This window comes from Octopus sinensis, linkage group LG5 (genome assembly GCF_006345805.1).
Source record: "Octopus sinensis linkage group LG5, ASM634580v1, whole genome shotgun sequence".
NCBI classification, from domain to species: Eukaryota; Metazoa; Mollusca; class Cephalopoda; order Octopoda; family Octopodidae; genus Octopus; species Octopus sinensis.
In genome coordinates, this window is record NC_043001.1 from 62,537,038 (window position 1) to 62,548,180 (window position 11,143).

At 32.3% G+C, this 11,143-nt stretch overlaps 1 protein-coding gene across 2 annotated transcripts in view; it reads right to left on the reverse strand.

Annotated features, from left to right (window-relative positions):
• LOC115212155 (glycerol-3-phosphate phosphatase-like) overlaps positions 1-10,193 on the reverse strand; it is a 122,713-nt gene extending 112,520 nt beyond the window's left edge. For both annotated transcript variants that reach the window (XM_029780995.2, XM_036502702.1), the window contains exon 1: positions 10,082-10,193. The gene's annotated coding sequence lies outside the window, so the exon portion shown is untranslated. The remainder of the gene's footprint in view (positions 1-10,081) is intronic.
• Between the last annotated feature and the right edge of the window lie 950 nt (positions 10,194-11,143).

Consider the following 11,143-nt stretch of genomic DNA (forward strand, 5'->3'; position numbering starts at 1 on the left):
ATATTATGTATAAGTTTTCAATTATCGTTTTATGTTATTAATATGTATATTAGGTCTTATAGGTAGGTCATTGTGTATGATGTGTTATATATGTAGTCTAGATTATACTTATGTAGATATATGTGTTTTTATATATTTAAATTAGGATATATTAGTATCTTCCATTGTAAATTATAATTTATTTTTTTATCCCATATATACCTGTAATTGTATTTTTATATGTGTGTGGATATTTTGCATATGTATGTGTATGTATGTATGTATACATATGTATATATGTACATCACGTGATCATGTGACCGACCAGACCATCAGCAGGCCAACAGAAGAAAGAGTGGTGAATGAGTACAGCAGGGATCACCACCCCCTGCCGGAGCGTCGTGGAGCTTTTAGGTGTTTTTGCTCAATAAACACTCACAACGCACGGCCAGGGAATCGAAACCGTGATCCTATGACTGCGAGTCCGCTGCCCTAACCACTGGGCCATTGCGCCTCCACATATATGTATATATACATATATATATATATATGTGTATGTGTGTGTGTGTGTATATATATATATGTGTGTGTATGTGTGGCTGTGTGTGTTGAGTGGTATGTAAATATGTGCTTGCATATGTATATTTGTATGTAAGTATGTGTATATGGAGGTTCTTTGAGGATATATGTGTATATATATTTATACTCATGTGTGGAAGAATATAATATGTGTATGTACATGTTTATGCATGTGAACGTATGGGTATATTTATATATGCATGTACATATATATGTATGTATAAATATGTTGTGTGGTTATATATGGGTATATATGTTTATCAGATAATATCGTATGTATGGATAATATAGTGTGTCTATACAAATGTATTTATACACATAGGTAAGTTCTCGTTTATTTATTTAATTATTTAATAAATGTGTCGGGTATATATTTATTTTACTTATAATTAGTTTATTTATTTAATTGTAGACCTAAATGTATATAAATATATGGATATGTGTTTGTATATATTGATGTGAAAATGTATGTGTATGTATATATATATATATATATATATATATATATATTAGGTAGGACTGTATATATGTATATATGTATCTGTGACTTTCTATATGAATATATCAATATATATGTATGCATGTATATTTATGTATATGAGCGTGGGTATATATAAGTATATATTTGTATATTTCAACGGATATACGTTTATGGTATGTGATGTGTGTATGTATGTTTATGTATGCATAGGTATATATATATATATATAATATATAATATATATATAACATATGGTTGGATTTTTATATGCTTTATTAAACTAATTATTCATGTACTAACTTACACTTGTATTGCTTATTGTAAGAATTCTTTGTTTATGATAAATATCTAAAAGTTAATTTAAAGATATAAATTGTAAATGCGGGAGATTAACATGGTTTATTTACTTAATCATTCAGTCTTCTATTAACTAACTGTAACTGAGACGTAGAAATTCAAATTTGTTAACCAATTAGATATAGCTTATGATTTAAAATAATTGCTCCCTAACCCCCAATAGTTTTAAAACTCTAAAATATTAATATATAACATATAACATGGCTCTTATAGCTTATCTATCATATCTTAACAAATGTTTTATTATTATGAAATATTCTGTAAAAATATTCTGTGAAATCATATTAATTCGATGGATTAAAATATACATATAAGTATAATTTAACTTTGATGAAAAGAAAAAAAATCCTCATATTGGTATTGGTGTATATTTGTACGTATGTGTATATATGTACATGTTGCCCATACGCATGGACTTGTGTGTGTGAAGAAGAACAATATTCTAACAGCCCTGGTCTAACTGTTTGTTTTTATATATATATTTGTATGGATTGTGGATTTAAAATTTATAAAATTAAATCTACCGTAACAAATTGTTTATATTGTATTGTAATATATGATATATTGGAATCCACTATAATATGTATTGTGAAGTGAAGATTACTCTAAATCTAATAATATTGTTATTATTGATAGATATAATAATAATAATAATAATAATAATAATAATAATAATAATAATAATAATAGTAATAATAATAATAATACGTATTGAGAAGAGCATTGTCGATGTGAGAACTATTACTACCCATGTATTTTAATTTAACTTAAAAAAAAATAAAATGAACGAACTAGTGAGTTTAGTTTAATGGCCTACCAATGTATACTATGAGTTTCATTGCCCTAGGAGTCAAGAAGACACTCGGCAAGAAATGGAAGCAAATTTGAAAGAGGAAAAAAAAAAGATAATAATAATAATAATATTAGTAATAATCGATTATTGTTTATGTAGTCATGAGCATAGACGTATGTACTGTATATGTTCCAATATATATGTATATGACAAATGGTCTATCTGCTTGGACCTATCGTTTACTTGTGCTTATTTATGTATTTATACACATGTAAAGGTGTATATACTTTGCTTATGTATGTATATATGTATACGTGTATGTGTATATGAATATTTGTTTATATTTATATATATTAAATTGTATGTGTATCCTGTTTCATGTATTCATATTTTTAAAGTTCTTTATAATCTTTGACGAGGCCTATATTATATATAAGTACCCTATTTTTAAATGCCTACAACCTCAATATAATTGACAACTCTAGGCACTGGAAAAAAAACTACTTTTATCCATAGGCTGAAACACCTGTAAGAGTGATTTTAATGATTTCAATAATTTATATTAAGATTTTTATAATTGCATTCTTATATTATATGTATTGAATTATAATGTATATATGTATGCTATTAAGGTTCTTGTTTTTGTTAAAAGAATAAATAAGTCCACATTCTAATATCCGAAAGCTGCTGAACCAACTAAATTGTTTCTCCATTTATTAATTTGTATTATATATGTATGTATATATATATATATTATATATATATATATATATATACACACACATATACATATATACACACACATATACATGCATACATATATATATAGATATATACATATTATACATTTACATATAAATATTTACACATATATATATATGCATCTGTACATACATATATACATATGTATACTTATATATATATATATATATATCTATATATATTAATATATAATATATATATATAATATACACACACACATATATATATATACATATATACATATATATACATATACATACCATACCTACATATATATACATACATGTATACATAAATATTATATTTAGATACATATATATACATATATATAAATACATATATATATATACATACATATATATACATATATATATATATTATATATACATATATATATATACATATACAGTATATATATACATATATATATATATTATATGTATATATATATATGTATATATATAGTATATATATATATATGTATGTATTATATATATATATGTATATATATATGTATATATATATGTATATATATGTATATATATATGTATATATATGTATATATATATGTATATATAGTATATATATATGTTATATATATGTATATATATATATATGTATATATACATATATGTATATATATATATATATATATATATGTATATATATATATATATATATATATATATGTATTATATATATATATATATATGTATATATATGTATGTATATATATATATGTATGTATATATATATATGTATGTATATATATATATGTATGTATATATGTGTATATATGTATATATATGTATATATATATTATAATATATACATACATATATATATATATATACATACATATATATTATACAATACATATATATATACATATATATTATATATTATATATATATATATACACATATATAACTTCTTCGCTTTCAATGAAAACTTCTACCGACAAAAATGGGGACTGCGATGGGTACACGAATGGCCCCCTCCTTTGCCAACCTAGTCATAGGATACCTAGAGATCAGTCTGTATCGTAAGGTTCTAGAAAGATATGGCAGCCCTTTCTCCATCTACATAGAAAACAACTGGAAGAGATATCTAGATGACTGTTTCATTCTTTGGCATAAAAATATAGAAAAACTCATAGAATTCCAGGAAATTTTAATGGACTGGACGCAAACATCCAATCACGATGGAATATAGCCAGCAACAACTCCCCTTCCCGATATTCCTCATTAAGAAAGCTAATAATATAATAGAAACAGACATATACTATAAGCCTACAGACTCTAAGCAATATCTTCCATTCAATTCATGCCACCCCAGACACACCAGGATGAATATCCCCTTCAATCTAGCAAAAAGGATATGCACTATAGTCTCTAAGGCAAACACCAGAGACACACGACTACAAGAACTAAAAGATACCCTTATCACCAGGAACTATCCACCTTCACTTATTGAACAAGTGCATTCAACGTGCCCTTCAACTTAACATCAAGGAACTGAGACATCCCAAATCAAAGAAAAACTTACAACCAAAAGCCTTACCATACATCTCCACACACACCCTCTCAATAACGAAGCCTTCGGCAACATCCTCAACAACATACCCCTCCTAAAAAAAGACCACAGAATGAACACAATCCTCCAAACACACACGATCATAAAAAAGCAAAAGACAGCCTAGATCCATGAAAAGTCTCCTAACACAAGCCCGAATTCACTCTTCAACACAGAAGCCGACAGTAAAAAAATGTGGAAGACCCAATTGCGGGATATGCGACTATCTAATTGAGGGATCAGAGTTCTCCTTCAAACAGGGACAACGGTTAACAGTGAAAAGCAACTTCACATGTGCTTCGGAGAACCTAATATACTCACTAACCTGCTCCGGGTGTCAAGAGCAGTACATAGGCCAAACAAAAAATGGTTTGCGTAAACGAATGGCCCTGCACAGATCCCAGATAAAAATTCCCCAAAACAGAAAAATAGCTTTTAGCCAACACATAGATACTTGCGCCAACAAAAAAAACACCAAACTTCAGGATTTTCCCCCTCTACCAATTTAGGGACGATACAACCTCGAGACAACGAATAAGTAAAGAAAATCTCTTTATTACAAAATACAGGCCACTTCTTAACGGGTCTACGACAAACAATTAATATACCTCAACTTTAGAATAAAAGAAATATATACACACACAAATATTACATTCCATAGAATCCATTACTAATCAGCCCCATCACAGCTATACTTTCACCCATTCATATTCTCCCTTCTCTGTTTTTTTCTTCTTCCTCTTCTTCTTCATCATCATCATCATCATCGTCGTCATCATCATCACCACCATCATCATCATCATCTTCTCCTTCTTCTTCTTCATCATCATCATCATCAACATCGTCATCTTCTTCTTCTTCTACTTCTCCACCTTCTACCCCTTAACCTTGTCACTAATGCCTTTCAGTATAACGCCTACGCAAATTCCATAAACAATTCCTGAATTGAACTGCGACTGCTGTCCGCCACTGACCATTCAAAATACGACCATCAAAGCATTCCCAGATTTCCCCACCCCCTCTCCACATCAGCCTTCTGCTTCTCCTACCCTACCAAGAACTCACAACGACGACGAACACAACAATGCAAACAAGGGAGTCAGAGAAAGGCAGAATGCCACTTATATCTGAACACTACTATAGAAATATTCCTTTAAAAAAACTTTTCTTCTAATTTTTCTAAATTTAATTATTTAATCGTTACAGTTGAAAAGGTCTCAAAATGACCGAAACCGGTACTGAAAGATCACTATAAAATTATCTTAGCATTTTCTATTTTTGACTTGTTTTTTCATATATATATATATATATATATATATATATATATATATATATATATATATATATATATCGGGGCGACGAAGAATTATTTGAAACAATGACTTAATTATCACAGATATACTTTTAAAAATAGAAATAGGAGTAATTCTACAGGGTTAAGTACATATATATGGGAACTTAAGGATAAAAAAATAAATTATAATTTACAATGGAAGATACTAATATCAGCACCTTCGAATAATAATAAAAATAGAAAATGTTCACTATGCATTAATGAAACTTTCTTTCTAATTAGGGCTAATTTACTGATTATTAACAATTTTAAGGAACGCAATATCTCATGTCTTCATAAAATTGGGTATACTTTCTCCAGATATATTTTTGTTTGACACCCATTGACAGTGGCACTTTTGGACAGTGGCATATTGTCCAAAAGAGGAGAGATGTTTGGATCATCTGAGTCAAACCAATCTTGGTACTTCATTTTAAAATACCCAAATGCTTCACAGGATGACTCAAATACAGCATTTTTAAAAGCATACCATACTGATTCAATATCTGTGTTGACTAAGATGCCAGCAAGTTTGTTGTTACAGGTTGTCTGAAATGCGGTTAAATTGTCATTAGTGTGCATATATATGTATATATATGGGTGGAGAAATTACAGGTGTGGAAACAAGGATTAGAATCAACCTAGCTAAAACCAAAGTCCTAATAAGTAGGAAGGCAAGCAAACCACAAATCCCTTCAGGTAGATGGCCCTGCTTGATCTGTAGTAGAGGCGTAGGTAGAAACTCTATAAGATGTACCCAGTGTAAGCTATGGACACATAAGAGGTGCAATAATATCAAAGGGAGGCTAATGGGGAAGATAGTTTTTGTATGTGGCAGATGCTCAGGAGCAATAAACACTGAAAATGCGCAGAGAACAACTTCCACCACATTCCAGGGAGAAAAACTAGAAATAGTTGATAGCTTCTGTTACCTAGGTGACCAAGTCAGTAGCGAGGAAGGGTGTGCTGAAAGTGAAGCTGCTAGAATAAGAATAGCTTGGGCAAAGTTCAGAGAGCTCTTACCTCTGCTGGTGACAAAGGGCCTCTCGCTCAGAGTAAAAGGTAGACTGTATGATGCATGTGTACGAACTGCCATGCTACATGGCAGTGAAACATGGGCCGTGACTGCTGAGGACATGCGTAAGCTCGCAAGGAATGAAGCCAGTATGATCCGATGGATGTGTAATGTCAGTGTGCATACTCGACAGAGTGTTAGTACCTTGAGAGAAATGTTGGACCTAAGAAGCATCAGATGTGGTGTGCAAGAGAGACAACTGCGCTGATATGGTCATGTGGCAAGAATGGATGAGGACAGCTGTGTGAAAAAGTGCCACACCCTAACGGTTGAAGGAACCTGTGGAAGAGGAAGACCTGGGATGAAGTGGTGAAGCACAACCTTCGAACTTTGAACCTCACCAAGGAAATGACTAGTGACCGAGACCTTTGGAAATATGCTGTGCGTGAGAAGACCTGGCAAGCCAAATGAGACCATAACCTCATGGCCTATGCCTGGGGCATTACCAGCCTACTTATGCATACCTTTTCCTTCTTTGGACACTAAAACTCTGCTTGCAAAGACCTGTTGAAGCAAGTGAAATCAAAAATCAAAATCAAATTCGATGACTGACGTCAGTGCTAGCGGGGTGCAAAGAGCACCATATGAGTGTGACCATTGACAGAGCGACTAACCGGCTTCCGCGCCAGTGGCACTTAAAAGGAACCATTCGAGCGTGATCATTACCAGTGTCGCCTTAAAGAGCACCATCCCAGCGTGATCGTTGCTGGAGCGGATATCTGGCCTCCATGCCAGTGGCACATAAAAGACACCATTCGAGCGTGATCGTTACCAGCATCGCCTTACTGGCACCTGTGCCGGTGGCATGTGTAAAAGATTCGAGCAAGGTCATTGCCAGTACCGACTAAAAGCACCCACTACACTCTCGGAGTGGTTAGCGTTAGGAAGGGCATCCAGCTGTAGAAACTCTGCCAGATCAAGATTGAAGCTTGGTGCAGCCATCTGGTTTACCAGCCCTCAGTCATTCGTCCTACCCATGCTAGCATGGAAAGCGGACGTTAAACGATGACGACGATGATGATGATGATGAGGGGGTATCCAAAAGAAACCAGAATTTTGCAATATTATTTTATTTACTTATTTTACATGTTTACACTTTTATCGCCTTCAAAGTATTCTACATTTGAAGCAATGGATTGGTCCAAATGTGTCTTCCACTGTTCAAAGTAGTCCTGGAATTCTTGCAAAGTGATGCCTTTTCATGCCCCTATTGATTTTTCTCCACCTCTTCCACATCTGACGAATGTTGAACTTTAAGGAATTTTTTCATTCAAGAAAACAAAAAAGTTGCAAGAAGCAAAACTGGGTGAATAGGGAGGGTGAGTAGGCAGGATCATGCCATTTTTGCTCAAGAACTGTTTCACACTCAAGGTGGTGTGCACAGGAGCATTGTCATGATGAAACCACCACTCTCCACTTTACCACAGGTTGGGGCGTTTTCATCTCATTGTGTCTCACAAACGCTTCAGAACTGCCAAGTAAAACATCTGGTTAACAATTTGATCAGGAGGAGAAAATTCTGTGTAGCCAATTTCTATTACATTGATGAAACAAATCAGCACTGTCTTGACATTGAACTTCACTTGACATGCTTTTTCGGAGTGTGGTGACATTGAATGCTTCCACTGACTTGATTGATGACCTTAAAAAAAAAAGTCCAGATCAACTTCCAACTATTCTTTCAGTTCATGACATGCATTCACTTGTGACTACTTTTGATCTTCCATGAGCAAGCAAGGCACAACATTTGCTGCAATTCTTTTCATTCACAATTCCTTGCTCAAAATTTGTTGGCAGGAGATCCAGGACACACCATATCAACAAGCTTGTGACAGTCCTCCAAAATCAGTTCAGGAATTTTCATTGTTTCCATTTGTTCAGGAGGTTGAAGGTCACCCTGAACTAAGTTGGTCTTCAAGCAACAAGCAACCATTCCTAAAGCGTGAAAACTACTTGTAAACTTATTTTGCTTATGGCAGTATCCTTGTAAGCTGTTTAAAGCATGACAACTGTTTTAGCTGAAAACAGAAAGCAGAATTTCACAGAGGCATGTTGTTCCTTTGTTTCAGCCATCACAAACATTGACAAACAAGGGAGAAGCACTGCAAAACAAAGATGTACTACATGGCAGTATGACTTCAATCAATGATACCAATGAGCAGACTGATGCCTGAGGGTTACTAGTGGCAGAAGCCTGAACTATTATGGGCTTGTTCCACAAAGAACATTTCTGGCACCACCTTGTATACATATATATGTGTGTGTGTGTGTGCATGCGTGTGTGTGTGTATATACAAGGTGGTGCCAGAAATGTTCTCTGTGGAACAAGCCCGTATATATATATGTATATATACACACACACACACATATAAGATGAGATCATTCATATGTTAAATAGTCTCGCAGAAAACTGCCTGGAAAACAGTTATTATTTACCTTTCATCCTTTTGGGGTCGATGAAATAAGTACCAGTTGAACACTGAGGTCAATGTAATTGACTCATCCTCTCCCCCAAAATTGCTGTCCTTGTGGCAAAATTTGAAACCACTATCATTATTATTATTATTATTATTATTATTATTATTATTATTATGATTTATAACATAGACACAAGACTTCACATTTGAGGGGTGTACAATCAATCATATTGGTCTAACATCTCACTGATCCTTATTTTACCAACCCATGAAGAGTTGGTAATGTGAAATGAACTTAGACTATAAAGAAGGATAAGTAAGCAGTAGATAGTACTTTGTCTGCTGTTCTTTTGATTCTGTCAAACCACTGTCCAAATAATATTAATAATGATGTGGCGAGCTGGCAGAATCATTACCACACCAAGCAAAACACTTAGTAACATTTCATCCATCTCTACATTCTGAGTTCAAATGCTGTCAGGGTCGAGTTTGCTTTTCATTCTTTTGGAGTTGATAAAATAAGTACCAGTTGAATACTGGGATTGTTGTTATTGATTTATCCCCTCCCCTGAAATTACTGACCTTGTGCCAAAATTTGAAATCAATATTAATAATGATAATAAATATGAATATTAAGTTACAAAATTAAACCATTAAATTTTATATTTGAAGGAAGACTCACTTAAATAACATATCAATAATAATAAAGTAATGTTGATGAGACACTCACCTCTGGGTCAAAATTAATATTTAGCCATTCAGATAAAGTTCCCTGTGTGGGATCTGGCTGCCAAGATAGAAAATATACATATCTTTAATTTACATAAAATAATAATGCAGGTGTATGCATACACAAACATATACACATAGAGTAAATTGTGGAAATTATAATTTTTACAGTTGAATCTTCATCAAATGACTACTCACTCAAGATGAATATGCCATTAGTTTGTATTTTTCAGCTAGGTTGTGGGTGGTTTTTTTAAGGGTCCAACACAATTGATAGACTGGATAGAAGACTTTGATTCAAGAATATGAGGCCATTACTCTCACAGATAGCAAAACTTATGCTAATCATGACAAATAATGATGACTAAACATGAAACAGTTCTGATACAGAAGTGAATATTATAATACTTTTTTCTAAGCAAAATTAAATGATATATTTATGAAACTTTCTTTATTAGAACTTCAACTTTAGACCAAGATAAACCATAATTATATATTACTGTTAGGAATTATGAGCACTACTAGTTGCTATTGCCACTGGACCTAAATGTCTTAAGCAAGGAGTTAGATCATTATTTTTTATCATTAAAAGACAAGATGATACTTATATTCCTATTTTGTTTTATATTTGTGTAGTGTAGTATATAGAGTGTGATATATGACAAATGTGTAGAACTCCTTGTGTTTGATTATAGTTAGAATGTTCCATTTGTGAAGAGAAATATAATTATTAATCTAAATATTTTGTTGAAGTTACCTATCAATGTTTTGAACACAGAGTAGATATAGTTAGCAAGAATGGAGATAAAATTCCATATTTATTCAATACATTTTTGCATACATTTCATTAATGAAAATTTCTGTTATATATGGAATTACCTCATTTTCAGATTATGGCAAATCATCAGAGATGTTAAGATTAAAAAGAAAAGGAAAAAAGCATTGTTAGCAATCTGATACTGGCCTGATAGAATCAGGATTTCCTTAGTACCCACTTCTGTAGTGAAATAGGTCAAGGAATTATTTAAATATCTAAAGGATAAGGGTAGAGGTTTCTTATCAC